The 18408-nt window shown below is 40.7% G+C and overlaps 1 protein-coding gene across 1 annotated transcript in view; it reads left to right on the forward strand.

The window, feature by feature from the left end:
- Positions 1-8438: 8438 nt before the first annotated feature.
- The window catches only part of LOC134601488 (complement C3-like), a 55931-nt gene continuing 45961 nt past the window's right edge, over positions 8439-18408 (forward strand). Inside the window, exons 1-2 of the mRNA XM_063445988.1 lie at positions 8439-8548; positions 8644-8733. The gene's annotated coding sequence lies outside the window, so the exon portion shown is untranslated. The remainder of the gene's footprint in view (positions 8549-8643; positions 8734-18408) is intronic.

The raw sequence follows: 18408 nt of genomic DNA on the forward strand, positions 1-18408 counted from the left end.
CCTAAGTCCAGCCCTGATTGCATGTGTGTCATGGGGTATGCCCACAGTCGGCATGTAAGGTGGGTGGCGTGGTCCTAGATGTTGGCTGCGCGTCATGGTAGTGTGGTAGGTGACTTTTGGATGTATCTGCGTGTCATACCCTTATGGTCAGTATGCGGTTGAGCTCCCATCTGTGTCTGTAGTATGCAATAGTATGTGGTTGAGCTCCCGTCTGTGTCTGTAGGTCGGGTTGTATGTATGGGTCCCTTTGGGGGTGTGTGTATGGTGTGAGTTTGGTGTGTATGTATGGTGGGGTTGGGGGGGGAGAGAGGAGAGGAGGGTGAAGGAGAGGGAGAGTAAAAAAAAAAAAGGAGGGGGTGGTATGAGGGAAGAGGGCAGAGTTCTCTGTAGTCCAGGTGGAATGATATCCCCAGCCTCCACCCCGGTCTCCCTTGCCCCGGGGGCACACCAGGGGATCGTCTCCCGAGCGTCTCCCGAGCGTCTCCCACTTGCCCCGTGCAGTGTTTAGAATATATTCAGGAGTGTCACAAAGTCATCTGAGGCGATATGTCTCAGCCAGTAGAACCATCTCTTAGTGTATTTTTCTTTTGCATTCAGTGTGGTTGCCTTCAGCATGGCCATAACAGTCCGGTCGTGAAGGGGTTAAATCAAAGTGAATTCAAAGAAAGCTTCTAATTCAAGGACAAAATAGCAAAACTAAAAGCAAAGCTGACTTGGAGAATTTTTCCAGTTTGGAATGTCGATGTTACATTTACAATTCACTTGGAATTCATTTTCCTGACAATTCACATTTTAGTTAATGGCCCACTCTGTGTCAATATAGGGAATGCGTAATACAGATTAAGGAACAGTGCACACATAAAAATACAGTTTACGTTTCATAAGGCTACTTAAAATCACCTTTTCAGTAAACAGATATGGGGATTCAGTATCACCGTATCGCCATATTGTGTTAAGCCCACCACTAATTCACAGTACCCCAATATCGGTGGATCCTACACTAATTCCAATGTGGGAGACAAATTAAATAGTGCTGGTGCAAAATAAGCTAAATTATGTTTCAATAATCTGTTCGAAGAGCATTGTGAATATATATATTTTATCTTATGTTTTTTCTTTATCGGCGCCTTGGCACCATCATAAAAGCTAACATGTCACATTGGTGGGAAGGTTTTAAACACTGTAAAGACCCAAAAAGTGACAGTTTAACTTTAATATCCAACTGTGCACCCACAGCTTAATAATCACATAGTTTGTGAATGACAGGCTTATGTTAATATTACAGAGGATTCACTCAAAGCACATTAAAGACTTTGGCCCAAAAATCTGAGTTAAAAGAAAGACAGAACAGACTTACAATAAAGTCTGAGAAAAAAACATTTACTCATAAACAAGTGGCCTATGGCAAGGTAAAACAATTGCAGAATGTACACCTTAATAAAATAGATAAACCTATCAATAATTAACGGAGAACATCTGAACACATTTGCAAACAGCAAGTGATTAAATGCTAAAAGAACTAAAGTGGCTGTCGCTGGAATCCAGACGCACCCTTCATCTTTCCAGCCTTGTGTTTAAGAGCTTTTCTGGGAAGCTCCCACCCTACCTGAGCAGAATACTCTCCCCGGCTGTTCCCACCTCCTATAACCTCCGATCCAGTACCAGCACTTTATTTAGTCTACCTCAATACAAAAAGAAAGCAGCCCGTTCCTACTTTTCCTACAGAGCGCCGCTATTATGGAATGACCTCCCGCACACTTTGAAAGCCTAAAGTCCTTTAAGAGATCCCTCTCTACATACCTCAAAACAGAATGCACGTGTCATGGTTGATTATATATTTCTTACCTGTTCTATGTTAAATTTTGTATATATTGTGTATTAATATTGTTTTTGTTTTTTGTATTTGTATTTTTATTGTATCAATGAAATGTTTTGTGGACCCAGGACATACTCGAAAATGAGAGAAATGTATCTTTCCTGGTAAAATATTTTATAAATAAATAAACAATTAAATGTGTTAATTTTTAAAAAATGAATTTTTACTTTTTTTTTAATTCTAAACCAGTGGATTTTATTTAATTTATTCTGCAATTCTATTACCTGTATTCTCTATACGATTTTGATTTGGGTTAGTAATTAAAGTTCTTTCTTTATGTAAGTGTGCCTTTCGTCACTGAATTTTTTTATATATATATAATCTTTATTGAAAAGTTTCCTTTTCTTTTCTTTCTTTTTTACATGCATTATTACAAACAGATAAGAAAACATAAATTAAACATTAAACATTTACACAATAAGAATAACATGACATAGGGTATGTATAAAATTATTACAGTTCAATCATAGTTTGGCAATTTTCAGACCAAAGAGGAAGAAGTTAAATATATGTAATAAATTCTAAGGGCCCTTTCCTTTTCTTTTCTCTTTCCCTCCTTCTTCTTCTTCTCCCTTCATCCCTCAATTCCCCCTTTCTCTTTCCTCTTCGTTTTAAGTCCCTTCCTTATATATTTCTGCATTGCCATGAATTTACCAACTTACCCTAGCCTTGCAGTAACAAAACCAGACAGAGGAAAAAATAAAAAAAATAAAAAGGGAAAAAAAAAAAAAAAAACCTCTCACCGAGGGTTGGTCCCGAGTCAGTCTTAAGAACCTGAGAGGCAACACTCATCAGTCATTCTATCTACTAATCAGGTTCCATATAACCATGGATATCTTGAAAATGATTGCACAGGATTCACCACCCAACCGCAATTCCACTGCATGTAAACCCTAGTGTAAATTAAGACTCATTTCTTCTACCTAATTTTATAATCCATTTCTGCCATTGTTCAATTCGCGGATTAAAGTAGTGTTCTTGTCTTAATATCCCTATTTCCATTTTGCAATTATTCAGGACCTGCTGTTTTATCAGCTCCCAAGTCGGGGAGTCTGGAGTTTTCCAGAATCTTGCAAGAGTAGCTTTAGTTTCTATGAGAATATGGACAATTAATTCTTTTTTATCCTTTGGAATTGTAGGCCAACACAAATGTAATATCATAGAACTACAAGTAAAGTCAAGATCTACCTCTATTTCTTCCCTGCAGAATTTCACTACCTTTTGCCATAGTGGAGATATAATCGAGCATGACCACCATATATGAACATAATCTGCTCTCAATGAGGCGCAACGCCAGCAAAGATATTGTGTTCCTGGATATATTTTTGTTAATTTAGCTGGAACATAATGCCTTCTATTGATAACCTTATAATGACTTTCCGATAAATTTAGGCAGTGTGAAGCTTTCATTACTGCTTTATTGGCCTTAAGCCATTCATTTCTCGTAATAGTAATTTGTAAATCTCTTTCCCATGCTTTTAAGGCTGGAAATTCAGGGATTGACTTATATTTACTACAAATTTTTGAGCTTTTGGAGACTAAATTTTTATTATGTCTGGCGTTTATTAAGTTTAAGAAAGTTTGTAGTTCCTCAGAAATCTCAGTTATTCTGTGTCTCATTAAGAAATGTTTTATCCTTAAGTACGCACAACTTTCTCTATAAGAAAGAGAAAAAGCTTGTTTGATCTCCTCGAAAGGTCTAATTTGTTGATGTTGGAATAACTGATCTATTCTATTAATACCTTTGCTTAACCATGGATCAAGATTAAAATCCTCAATATTAGTGGACAATACGTGCAGGGGTAAATCAATAATAATTTTATCTTCAATTTTGAGTCTTTTTTTCCAGATTCTCCATTGACCCAATAAATTATCTAGAATTAAACCCATATCATCTCTCTCATACTTATGTATACTCCAAAATAAAGCCATTAAATCCGGAGCTTTTCTAGCCTCAATTTTTTTCCCATGATTCTCCCCTAGAGCTCTCTTTCATAGAGGATATAATGTGCGCCAGTGAACAAGCTTCATATATATCCGTAATATCAGGGACTCCCATCCCTCCCAACTTAGGCTTTAGATTCAGAATTTTTTTATTAACCCTTGTTTTTTTCCCCAGCCATATATATTTATCTAAGGCAGATTGAATCATCATGAGCCATGGCTTAGGCATTTTCAATGGTAACATACGGAATACATAACTCCATCTGGGGATCAGGTAAGACTTTACGATGTTAATTCTACCTGTCCATGATATCTCTGCTGTTCTCAAGTCTTTCAGTTGTTTATTAATTTGCATCATTAGAGGCAGAACGTTGTATTCTAGAATCTTAGAAGGATTACTAGAAATCTTTATGCCTAGCTAGATAATACATTTTTTTGCCCATTCGAAACTATATTTCGCTTTAATGTGTATTTTCTCTTCCTTCTTTATATTTTTGGCAAGAATAATTGTCTTATCTACATTTAACTTAAAGTTGGAATAATGCCCATATTCATAAATCACCCTTAATAGTTCATCCGTTGATGTTATAGGGTCTGATATAGTGATTAAAACATCATCTGCATAAAGTAAGGTTTTAAATTCCTCTTGGCCTATTATTATTCCCTTTATTTTCTCATTAGATCTAATGTTACAGATCAGGGGTTCTATATAAATCAAATATAGCAATGGGGACAGGGGACACCCCTGTCTTGTCCCATTTCTTATGTTAAACCACTCAGAAGTTATACCCCTACCGATTGTTCTTGCCATTGGGGAGCTATACAAGGCCATAATAGCGCTCAGAATCCAACCTTCAAAACCAAAAGCCTTTAAGGCCTCCCAAAGGAAGTCCCATCTGACCCTGTCAAAGGCCTTCTCCGCGTCCAATGACAGGGCCAGCAATGGAGTGCCTGATTCATGAACGTAGTCCAAAATGTTAATCATTGTCCTTACACTATTGTTTGATTGTCTATCCTTCAAAAAGCCAACCTGATCTCCATGAATTATGGACGGGAGGACTCTTTGTAGTCTCTTTGCCAAAATAATTGCATATATTTTTATATCAGAATTTAATAAAGATATAGGACGATAATTCCCTACCAATTCCGTAGATTTATCTGGCTTTTGTATGGGAATTATATTAGCATATAATAATTTGTTGGGTAAATCTTTTTCTCTAACTATACTATTAAAAAGATCTTCAAGGTGTATTACCAGTACGTCCTGGAATTGTTGGTAAAATATGTTTGGGAAGCCGTCCGGCCCTGGTGTTTTATTTTTTTTTAAGGACTCAATTGCATTTGTTATTTCAATTTTTGAAAAGGGTTCGTTAATAGAATTCAGTTGTTCCCTTGATAATTTTTTTAAGGTTTTATTTTGGAAATATGTTTCTGGATTATAGGGATAATCAGGTAAGTTATACAATTTTTGATAAAATGAATTAAATGCTTTACCTATATTTTCAGGAGTTAATTGAATACCATCATCTGTAATAATTTTTTGTATTAACTTATTCAATTTCGCACCTTTGACTCGGTTTGTGAGCAATTTATTTGCTCGATTTCCTTTATAATACCATTTTATTTTTAAATATTCGAGTTTTTTTGAGGTTTGTAAAAGTAAAATTTTATTGATTTTATTTTTTATTATTCCTATTTTCTCGCTTATCTCTATATTTGGATTATTTTTATTAAGATTTGTTAATTTATAAAGAGACACATAATTCTGTCAGGGAAGCTTCTTTTTGTTTTTTCTTAATTGTACCTAATTTAATAAAGTGTCCTCTCAACACTGCCTTATATGTACACCAAACTATAGCGTCTGAAGTACCTTTATTTTTATTCTCCTCGAAAAAACGGTTTGTTAAGTCTTTTATGGTATTTATGTCTTGAGCCTCCCTCAGAAGGAATTCATTAAGTCTCCAGCTATTCCTAATTTTAATATCTGGTGAAATAATGAAATCAAGTATTAATGGGTTGTGATCTGACCAGGTTACTTCTTGAATCAAAACCTTTTTAATCTTGTATGAAACCTCTAAAGAACCTAAAAACAAATCTAATCTAGAATAGGTACAATGTGCTTTCGAAAAGCAGGTATAATCTTTTTCTGATGGGTGATTGATCCTCCAAAGATCTAATAATTCATGCTTATTTATCAAAGTTGAAAATTGCATTTAGATAGGTATGTGTCTGTAGAGTCTGGTTGCAGCTATAGATCCCGCCTATGATCTTTTAAGCTCAGAACACGGGAATGACAGGGGAAAATATTTCCAAATATGAATAACTAACAAACAAGCACAGAAATCTTCACCAGTCTCTTTCTAATGTTGCCATATAACCTGTCTGGTGTGTTGATAATCTGTAGAAGACCTCTGAATCATACCAATTTAAGCGGAACAGTCCCAATTTTTGGGTTCTGTCCCGCCGTCCCGACTTAGTTCCCTATTGTCCTGCTTTAGATGCATTTGCGCAACGTTCAGGGCACTAGCAACCTGCAGAAAGCACTGAAGCAGTCCTACCGGCAGGGTTTGCCCTCATTGCACTGGCCTGAATGATGGATAGGCAGCCAGTATGCATTCATGCCAATAATTCGGACGGACCCTGTCCCTTTTTAAAGAAGGCCTGTCCCTATTGGGGCTTTGCGGTGAAGCCAGTGATCATGTGACTGGACCTGCCCCTTTCTCCCACTTGCATCCCTATTCTCTGGACTCTGGAGTAGGGAGGTATGTATATAGTGTCCATCACTCCCCTACACATCTTTCATCTCAAATAAATGTTTTAAAGTACTTTCCCATTCTATATCACATGTAATGACCTTATTTTCCCTGGCAGTAGCTTCTCTTGGTTCTATCCCTGCCTCTCTGTGTGCTTGATCCCTACCTCTCTGTGTTTTATCCCTACGTCGCTACCCTCTATCCCTAATAACCCGCCCTCTCTTCCTACCTCAATGTTATATAACTATCATTCTAGGCTCTATCCAAATCACTCCATGTTTTATCTCTACCCCTCTTTATGTGATATTTCTATGTCTATCTCTACCAATTCATGTTATATTCCTACCACTCTGTATGTGTTGTGCCTAAGTCACTACCTTTCTGTGTTCTATCCCTACCTCTACAGAAGTAGTCCCAGAAGATTGGAAGTTAGCGAATGTTGTGCCCGTGCACAAGAAACATAGTAGGGAGGAGTCGGGCAACTATAGGCCAGTAAGCCTTACTTCAGTAGTGGGGAAAGTAATGGAAACCATGTTAAAGGATAGGATTGTGGAACATCTAAAAACACATGGATTTCAAGATCAGAGACAACATGGGTTTACTTCAGGGAGATCATGCCAAACTAATCTTGTTAATTTTTTTGATTGGGTAACTAAAATAATAGATCAGGGTGGTGCCTTAGACATTGCTTACCTAGATTTCAGTAAGGCTTTTGACACTGTTGCACATAGAAGGCTTATCAATAAATTGCAATCTTTAAGTTTGAATTCCAATATTGTTGAATGGGTGAGGCAGTGGCTGAGTGACAGGCAACAGAGGGTTGTAGTCAATGTAGTATATTCGAAGCTTGGGCTTGTCACCAGTGGGGTACCTCGGAGATCTGTACTTGGACACATTCTCTTTAATATTTTTATTAGTGACATTGCAGAAGGTCTTGATGGTAAGGTATGTTTTTTTGGTGATGATGCTAAGATATGTAACAGGGTTGATGTTCCAGGAGGGATAAGCCAAATGTCAAATGATTTAGGTAAACTAGAAAAATGGTCAGTTGTGGCAACTGACATTTAATGTGAATAAGTGCTTGGTTGTATAGGGAGGGAGAGGTATAAGCAGTAGAAAGAGGGAAGTGCTCATGCCATTGTACAGAACACTGGTGAGACCTCACTTGGAGTATTGTACGCAGTACTGGAGACCGTATTTCCAGAAGGATATTGATACTGTAGAGAGAGTTCAGAGAAGGGCTACTAAACTGGTTCATGGATTGCAGGATAAAACATGATCTTAACATGTCTAGCTTGGAGGAAAGACGAGACAGGGGGGATATGATAGAAACATTGAAATACATAAAGGGAATCAACACAGTAAAGCAGGAGACTATATTTAAAAGAAGAAAAACTACCACAACAAGAGGAATTAGTCTTAAATTAGAAGGTTTAAAAATTATTTTAGGAAGGATTACTTCAGAGATGGTAGTGGATGCATGGAATAGCCTTCCAGCTGAAGTGGTAGAGATTAACAGAGTGAAGGAGTTTAAGCATGTGTGGGATAGGCATAAGGCTATCCTAACTATAAGATAAGGCCAGGGACTAATGCGAGTATTTAGAAATAGATGGGCCGAATGGTTCTTATCTGCCGTCACATTCTATGTTTCTCTCTGTGTTTTATCTCTACCTCTCTGTATGTGTTATTTCTATGTCTATCTCTAGCTCTCTGTATGTGTTATTTCTATGTCTATCTCTACCTCTCTGTATGTGTTATTTCTATGTCTATCTCTACCTCTCTGTATGTGTTATTTCTATGTCTATCTTTAACTCTCTGTATGTGTTATTTCAATGTCTATCTCTACATCTCTGTGTTCTCTCCAACCAGGTCTCACACACGGAGAATACTTGCATTAAGATTAGACTCTTTCAACAATTTAAAGTTGGACTCATCCAGCCTGGGTCTGTTACTCTGTATGACTACTACAATCCCAGTAAGTAACCCTATAAAGAGCTGTATGATATTCACCTCACAGAGTGCTTTAGCTGTTGACACAAGTCTGTTTCACCCTCTCCTATCACCTTACAGAAAGTCGTTGCACTAAGTTCTACCATGTTGATGAAGACAGCAAACTCCCTAGGAAGATCTGTAAGGGCGATGAGTGCCGCTGTGCTGAGGGTAAGGCAGAGTTTAGTGTAGTTAAACATGTAAAGATAAATAAGATTGGAATTTGTTTTGTGTGGAAAAATCTAATGATACAAGTTATATGTAGTTATTGGAGGGGTCATACGGAGAGGCTTCGTGAAGATTTATAGGGAAAAATGTATATCTATGCACACACTGTTAGTGTTGTCGCGAACCCGAAATTTTCGGTTCGCGAACGGCGAACGCGAACTTCCGCAAATGTTCGCGAACCCGGCGAACCGCCATTGACTTCAATGGGCAGGCGAATTTTAAAACGAACAGGGACTCTTTCTGGCCACAAAAGTGATGGAAAAGTTGTTTCAAGGGGACTAACACCTGGACTGTGGCATGCCGGAGGGGGATCCATGGCAAAACTCCCATGGAAAATTACACAGTTGATGCAGAGTCTGCTTTTAATCCATAAAGGGCAGAAATCGCCTAACATTGACACCTGTCCTCAAAGCCCCTGATACACACTGACACAGAGCAGAATAGAGACTGTTCCCCCTACATAGGGTCACTTGGCAGGTATGGATTGACACCTATCCTCAAAGCCCATGATACACACTGACACAGAGCAGAACAGAGACTCTTCCCTGTCCACAGAGACCATGATACACACTGACACAGAGCAGAATGGAGACTGTTCCCCGTCCACAGAGACCATGATACACACTGACACAGAGCAGAATAGAGACTGTTCCCCCTACATAGGGTCACTTGGCAGGTATGGATTGACACCTGTCCTCAAAGCCCCTGATACACACTGACACAGAGCAGAATAGAGACTGTTCCCCCTACATAGGGTCACTTGGCAGGTATGGATTGACTTCTGTCCTCTAAACCCCTGATACACACTGACACAGAGCAGAATAGAGATCGGGGGTCTAGTAGCGTGGACACCCAGCACAGGTCGTTCTCCTTCAGCCTTTTTATACGAGGGTCCCTCAACAGGCACGACAGCATGAAAGACCCCATTTGCACAAGGTTGGATGCCGAGCTACTCATTTCCCGTTCCTCCTCCTCACACAGAGCAGAATAGGGACTGTTCCCCCTACATAGGGTCACTTGGCAGATATGGATTGACACCTGTCCTCAAAACCCCTGATACACACTCACACAGAGCAGAATAGAGACTGTTCCCTGTCCACAGAGACCATGATACACACTGACACAGCGCAAAATAGAGACTGTTCCCCGTCCACAGAGACCATGATACACACTGACACAGAGCAGAATAGAGACTGTTCCCCATACATAGGGTCACTTGGCAGGTATGGATTGACACCTGTCCTCAAAGCCCCTGATACACACTGACACAGAGCAGAATAGAGACTGTTCCCTGTCCACAGAGACCATGATACACACTGACACAGAGCAGAATAGAGACTGTTCCCCGTCCACAGAGACCATGATACACACTGACACAGAGCAGAATAGAGACTGTTCCCCCTACATAGGGTCACTTGGCAGGTATGGATTGACACCTGTCCTCAAAGCCCCTGATACACACTGACACAGAGCAGAATAGAGACTGTTCCCTGTCCACAGAGACCATGATACACACTGACACAGAGCAGAATAGAGACTGTTCCCCGTCCACAGAGACCATGATACACACTGACACAGAGCAGAATAGAGACTGTTCCCCCTACATAGGGTCACTTGGCAGGTATGGATTGACACCTGTCCTCAAAGCCCCTGATACACACTGACACAGAGCAGAATAGAGACTGTTCCCTGTCCACAGAGACCATGATATACACTGACACAGAGCAGAATAGAGACTGTTCCCCGTCCACAGAGACCATGATACACACTGACACAGAGCAGAATAGAGACTGTTCCCCCTACATAGGGTCACTTGGCAGGTATGGATTGACACCTGTCCTCAAAGCCCATGATACACACTGACACAGAGCAGAATAGAGACTGTTCCCTGTCCACAGAGACCATGATACACACTGACACAGAGCAGAATAGAGACTGTTCCCCGTCCACAGAGACCATGATACACACTGACACAGAGCAGAATAGATACTGTTCCCCCTACATTGGGTCACTTGGCAGGTATGGATTGACACCTGTCCTCAAAGCCCATGATACACACTGGGGGGAGCTACTGTCCTCCCCAACCCCTGCGCGGTGGGTGGGGGCCAAAAAATCACAATGGGGGAACCTACTGTCCTCCCCCCCTCGGCCCCCACCCCTGCGCGGTGGGTGGGGGCCATAAATCACAATGGAGGGGGCCTACTTTCCACCCCCCCGGCCCCCTTCCCTGCGAGGTGGGTGGGGGGCATAAATCACAATGGGACGGACCTACTGATAGGAGTGGAGTATTGTTCATATCAGTTTAATACCTTCCGCGTCTCCTATCAGTGGACGTGTATATGGCAGCCATTTTAGGAACCGCACACCTGGGACCCGAGCAAGGTCACCTCATTCAAGCTGCTCTGGTTCCTTGATGAGCCAGCTGCCCGTGAGTTAACATGTCCCGTGGAGAAGCACTCTGCCCTGTAAAGCCTCACCACAAAAAAATTAAATAAATAACAGCACTCGGAGTGGTGAGTTTAGTAAATGTTCATATCAGTTTAATACCTTCCGCGTCTCCTATCAGTGGACATGTATATGGCTGCCATTTTAGGAACCGCACACCTGGGACCCGAGCAAGGTCACCTCTTTCAACAGGCGACATGATTTGGCCCTGTAAAACTCTCCTGGATATTATGTACAATTTCTATGGATATGGCATTGATTTTTGTAACAGGGAGATGGAAGAAGATGCTTGGTCGGTCCTCTTACTTGAAATTTGGGGCACTGCGCGGGCAAGCTAATGTGCCACCAGATAGGAGTGGTGAGTTTAGTATTGTTCATATCAGTTTAATACCTTCCGCGTCTCCTATCAGTGGACGTGTAAATGGCAGCGATTTTTAATTGTTGAATCACCTCCCCTTTTTAGGCCAAGGTGGGAAGATGCTTAGACCACTGGTATATTGGTGCCATCTTGGAGGATTTTTTTTTGGTTTGGTTTTTGAAGCCACAGTGCTGCACCAGTGGGCCTAAAAATAAGGCATGTACACATGCCTGAAAAATTTGGTATTGTTGCAGCCGCTGCTGTAGCAGCGGCCAGAAAAATTGATGTTTGCTTCACAGGCAGAAAGTGCCCTAAAACATGGCGGCTTGAACCCTAGTTGGTGGCGGATAAGTCACGCAAGTCAAACGTCATTCAGAGCTAAAATACAGCAGCGTGGGGGGCGGAGCTTAACCAGCGAGCTAAACGGACGCCATCTCGACAAGCTCCCCAGTAAACGGGCACAATCTATTAAAAATCCCAACACCCTCAGCCGATCCAACCTCCTCCAGCCCCCAGCTGGACTCCCTACCTACTCCCGAGCCGATCGATGCCCTTCTTTGCGGCTTCCACCCAGCAGAAGCGGAGACGGAAGGTTGGGACCTACCCCACGCTCACAATCCCAGACCTGGAGAAACTACTCGGCGGCTACGGAGCGCGACCTCCCTCCAAAGGTCAGACCATCCGGCACACACACCAGCCATGGGCCGCCGCTCACAGGGCCCACAAGCCATAGAACAAAACCGGGACATAGGGACCATGCTTCAAAGGCCTGCTCCGGCTACAACTACTCCCGCAGACATGCCGCGTACGGCGCCCCACTACCAACACACGGATCAACCGGAGGCAGAAACAACCTCATAAGCCCACATAGGGCCACAACACCAACTAGACCCTCCAGCAGACATGACCCCAACATCCAGGCATGATTTAAAAATCCTATTATCGGACTTCCATAAAATCCTTGCGGCAGAACTGGCCCCCATCAAAAAGGACATCACTGCCACTATAAACAGGGTACACATTACAGACATGCAAACTCACCTAGCTGAGCTGCAAGAATCAATGCACCACCTTCAGGCGCAACAAAGAGCCATAATGGCACAGCAGACAACCATGGAGGAACGCCATCGGCGCACTAATATAAAAATTAGAGGCATCCCGGCAGCCATCTTGCCAGATGAACTACCGCACTACACAAGGCGCCTTCTGGCCACTATTCTGCCTCACACCACGGTCAAGAAGATGGTCACTGAGGAGATCTACCGCCTGCCTACGTCCTCAAAGGTACGCTCAAACACACCCAGAGATGTGATACTCAGGTGCCCAAATGTACATGACAAGATTCAGGTCATGTCTGCATTAAAAGGTAACACACCCCTGATATTTGAGGGCGCTAGCCTAACCTTTTTCCAGGATCTTACAAAGTCTACCCTCATGTGGCGCAAAACCTTCAGCTCCCTCACCAACAGACTGAGGGCAGCAGACATCACCTGTCGATGGGGGGCACACGGATCCCTGGTGATACCACAGAACGGATCCCAACTCACACTTGCCTCCATGGAAGAGGCACCCACAATAATACAGGCCTTGGGACTGGACCCACCGACCGCCAACTCACCCTCAAGACCCTCTACTACCAATTGGGACCCAGAGCGCACCGCAACGTTTGTACCGTGGAACAGAAGCCCTCGGTCCTCGGACCCAAGACAGCCTCAAGGGACTGGCTGACAATGAGGCACAGTAGGGACACCTTCCCAGCGCTCACCTTTACCTCGGGTCTCCTGAACCCTGTTTTTGAGCCGGTGGCTGTCAGTTTGTAAGGTCTCCAAACATCTGATAGAGGTTAAAGCCAAGCTCAGTGTCCCATGACTAGGGGACATTACCCTCCTAAGGCTGAATAGGGGCACTAAAATGTAATAAACACACCTCACTACTTTCAAGCTACAAAAACAAGATTAAATGGTCTGACAAAATGTATATATTGCTAAAGCCCATTAAATGCTGACCTTATATAGATGACTAATCTAGAATACTGAACAGTAGCCGGCCTTTAAGAGGGCAGCATAGTAAAGGTACAGGTTGTATACGACCCATTACCTACCGTCAAAGTGTCCATATGGCAACGTACATTATTCTGCAAAGATTAGGGTTTGTCCTGCACTCTTAGTGGGTGTAGAGCTTTAAGCTCGAGGGTTTGTGAAGTCTAAAACGAGTCAAGAATTGCATACAAAAGCATAAGTCAGGAGAAACCTATCTAACTTCACACCATACCTGAGTTACAAAAGGACGTTTAAACGGTTTATTGTTTATGTTGTTGCGATCCCTACTAGAAGACTGACACACGTACAACAATCGACAGGCCTAACCCTGACATGGACCGTACTTGACTGACACCACAGGCTCAACGGGACCCACTCTCGCACAACTGGTACACCTAAGATGGGGACATACCACAAACGCTTAATGGAGTGACTGCTACACTCTTACCACGACCACCCCCCCCCCCCCGCGACTCCCTAGGTTAGGAGTTTTGATCACGTGAGGCAGAGACCACACTCACGGCAGGAGGCAGCACTGGACAGCCCACACGCTTCAGAAGTCACTCACTAGTACACACCCATCAATATGCCCACGGGACACCATACCGACACATACAGGCACACCCAAGTGTCATAACCATGGAGGCACCACATACTCCATAACTACTTCACACACGGAACGCGGATACCAGCACCGAATATACGACTCAAACACACAAATAACACAGGTTAAGCGGTTAATGACCCGGATCCAAGTTATTGCTTGTATTTTATAAAATTATATAATTGGTGCAGTCTCACAAGATGCAAGATAAATATGTTGATGCTATATACTGGAAATTCTTTTTTTTTGCAATTTACTCTTTATTCTTTTACCACATAAAAAACAAAACAACAAAAAAAACAAAAACAAAGAGAAATAAATAAATAAATAAATAAATGAAAGGGGATACAGAAAGCAAAAAGGGAGGGTACATAGAAATATTAACCCTGTTATCATAATTCAGATCCCAAAGAATTCTGTTATCAGAGAGACAATATTATCATAGTGCATATCGTAAAGTATAATCTTGTGTTATACTTCTACTAAAATTAGCTTATTTAATATTGACATATTTAACAGTTGGAAAAGAGATTCCTGATCTTCTGTCTCTACTTCTGCTTAAATATCTATTACAGCCTGGGTTTAATAGCTCTACTTCTATTATAGAAAAAAAAAAAAAAGGGGGGGAGATAAATAAATAAATAAATAAAATAAACAAACACATTTTGGCAATTATATTGTTGTTTTTCCTTTCTTATCTTTTTAAATGTTTCTATTTACATCCATTTGCTATGTTACCCGCTATTATTCTATTTTTTTTATTTTGCACAGATATAGTTTCCCTGCTTCCTTTCCCTATTGATAGTGAATAAGATTGTCGAGTTAGAAATTAAAAAAAAATAGAAAAATAGAAACTAAATAAAGCCTTATCCGAAACCAGTAAGTCTAGTTTCTCTCCATATACTAGTTCTTATTATCAGATTCCAGGTAGGTTTGCCACATTTGAGCTATTTGTGGGCTCAGTTTCCCTATTTTTCTTTGGTTCCACATTAGTAATTCAAATTCTACTGTTGTCGACATTGCTTCCTCAATTTCTTGTAGTGAAGGTAGATCTTTTGACTTCCAATACCTAGCTATTAATATAGACCCTGTGCCCAGTAAAAGAAATATCATTTTCTTAATTATTTTAGTGGTGTTTATTGGGAGTGATCGCAGCAGTATTGTTTTTGGGTCGTGAGGTATTCGCTGATTTGTGGTTTGTTTTACTATTTTTCCAATCTTCTTCCAGAATATATTCACCTCTTTACATGTCCACCAGACATGCAACATGGTGCCTCTGTCTGTGTCGCAGCGCCAACACCTGTCTGATGAGTCCGGGAAGATAGTGTGCAGGCGAGCTGGAACCATGTACCACCTGTACATTATCTTCCTTGTTACTTCTAGATGCGCAGTGCTAGTGGTTAATCCAGAATGTGCGTTAAAAATATGTTCCCATTCCCTTATTGGAATATTCTGTTCGAGATCTTCTTGCCAATATTTCATAAATTTCCAGTCTGCTTTATCCGCTGGATTGGCTAATGTTTGATAGCATAAAGACAATGATTTTTTCGGAGGGCTTAATGATAAGCATTTCTCTTCAAACTTTGATATAGAAGATTGCAACATATCTGTTCTTACTTGAACCTTTTCTGTATCTAGAATCGCTTTAATTTGGAGATATGCGAATGTGTAGCTTGCTGGTAAAGAAAACTCTTTTTGTAGAATCGAAAATGATTTTAAACCTTCTGTGGTACATAAATGGAACAGATGTGTAATTCCTGCCTTTTCCCATTTCTGGTATGGAAACGTTCCATTACAAAAATATAAGGTTTTGATTGGAGTCGCTAAGGCCCATGGGTTAGCTGTGCACAGTTTATCTCTGTAAGTATCCCAGGTTTTCAATAGATGTTTAGTGGAGGGCAGCATATTAGGATTCAATTGACGTAGTTGTTGAGGCTTCCATAAAAGTGTCGAAAGATCTTGTGAGCCACAGTAGTTATTTTCTATTGCCACCCATTGAGGAGTATAGTTGGTTGAATGAACACTGATAACGTTCATAAGTATTGAAGAGTAATAATATGCTTTTATATTTGGTATCCCCATTCCTCCCTTCTCCAGGTTTCTCATCAGTAATGTTTTAGGCATTCGCGGATGTTTATTACCCCAGCTAAAGCGAACCATAGCAGCTTGCATAGCTGTTATATATTTTTGTGGGAGTATTAAATTCAGCGATCTGAAGTAATATAGTATCTTAGGTAATATTGACATTTTAAGTGCTGATATTTTCCCCACCCAAGATAAGAACAAATTCTTCCAGGATTTTAACTGACTGTCGATTTCCTTCAATAGCTTCGTGTAGTTAACTGGTAGGAGATCTTTTTCTTTTTTGGTGATTCTGATTCCTAAGAATATTAAATGGTCTTCCCTCCAATCATAAGAGAAACTTATTTTCAATCTTTCATCTGTTAATTTGGTTGTATTAAAGCCCATTGCTTGAGTTTTTGTCATATTTAATTTATAATATGATTGTTGACTGTAATGCTGCAGTTCTTTATGCAATGAGGGAAGTGATATAAATGGTTGGGTAATTGTTAAAAGAATGTCATCAGCAAATAAACTAAGTTTATATTCCTTATGACCAACTAATATCCCATGTATATTCTCATTGTTTCTTATAGATATAGCCAGAGGTTCTAGGGCCAGTACGTAAAGACAAGGTGACAGTGGGCACCCCTGGCGGGTCCCGTTAGTAATGCTAAAAGTCTTTGACTTGAATCCTGAGTAGAGTACTGCTGCCGTTGGTGTATTATAGAGTGCTTCTACTGCTGAAATAAATCCGGGTGGGAATCCATAGGCCAATAGTGTTTCATGTAAAAAATTCCAGTTTAACCTATCGAATGCCTTTTCGGCATCTAGTGATAGCATAATGCTTTCCTGCTTAGTAATCTGTAATATTTTATATAAATTTAACACCTTTCTCGTGTTATCTTGTCCTTGTCTACCGGCCACAAATCCTACCTGATCCGAATGTATTAGTGTTGGTATAATGTCCTTTAATCGTTCTGCCAAGATCTTGGCATAGAGTTTTGCATCTGTATTTAATAAAGATATAGGTCTGAAATTCTGGCAGGATGTTGTGGACTTCCCTGGTTTAGGAATAGTAATGACATGGCCAGACAGGACCTCAGGCGGGAAGGTGCCCTTCTTTTGAACGTTATTGTAAAAGCTAGTAAGAGCTGGAGCTAGTTCTTTCTTGAATATATTATAATATATATTGGTGAAGCCATCCGGCCCTGGGGCTTTTTCCTTCGGCATCTTGTCTATTTGCTGGAGGACTTCTTCTGTAGTGATAGGTGAACAAAGCATATCTGATTGAGTTACCTCTATTTTTGGGAAAGTAATCTTAGACAAATAAGAACGAATAGATGTTGACGTGGGTGTTAGCTGTGAGTTTTGATCTTTTAAATTATAAAGTGATTTATAGTAATGGGCAAAAGCATTGCATATTTGTACGGGTTGCATAACTTTATGACCCAGATGTGTATTGATAAAAGGAATTCGTGTCTGGGCCTGCTTATTTCGTATTCTTTGCGCTAGCACTTTTGTAGCCTTATTTCCTAATGAGTATGACGTTGCTCGAAGTTTTTTCAATGCTAAACTAGCTTTCTTGAGTTGGATTGTTTTAATGTCTTGTTGGACAGCCTTTATTTGTTGTTGTAGAACTTGGGTGGGGCTTATTTGATTAATTCTATGGATATCTTGCAGTTTCCTTAATGAATTAATTAATGTTTTATAGTTTGTTTTCTTTATATACGATGCTCTACTCACTAGTAAGCCCCGAATTACGGCCTTATGCGCCAACCGAAGTGTCATCGGGTTTGTGCCTTCATTGTCGTTGTACTCAAAGTATTGCTGTATTTCATTCCGTAGTTTGTCGTTAAATGTGGGATCATTTAGCAGTTGTTCATTTAATCTCCATGGGCTTTTGTCTTTGTATTGGTATGAGTCTAACAGGGTTAATGTCACTGGGTTGTGATCTGATTGTACTGTAACTCCTATCTCACAGCCTTTAACCAATTCCAAATGTGTGCTAAGCATAAGATATCCATCTATTCGTGAGTAGGTGTTGTATACTTGTGAGTGGTGTGTATATTTCCGATCTTCCGGATGAATCGTTCTCCATATATCGTATA

The sequence above is a fragment of the Pelobates fuscus genome, chromosome 3, assembly GCF_036172605.1.
Source record: "Pelobates fuscus isolate aPelFus1 chromosome 3, aPelFus1.pri, whole genome shotgun sequence".
In the NCBI taxonomy this organism is placed as follows: Eukaryota; Metazoa; Chordata; class Amphibia; order Anura; family Pelobatidae; genus Pelobates; species Pelobates fuscus.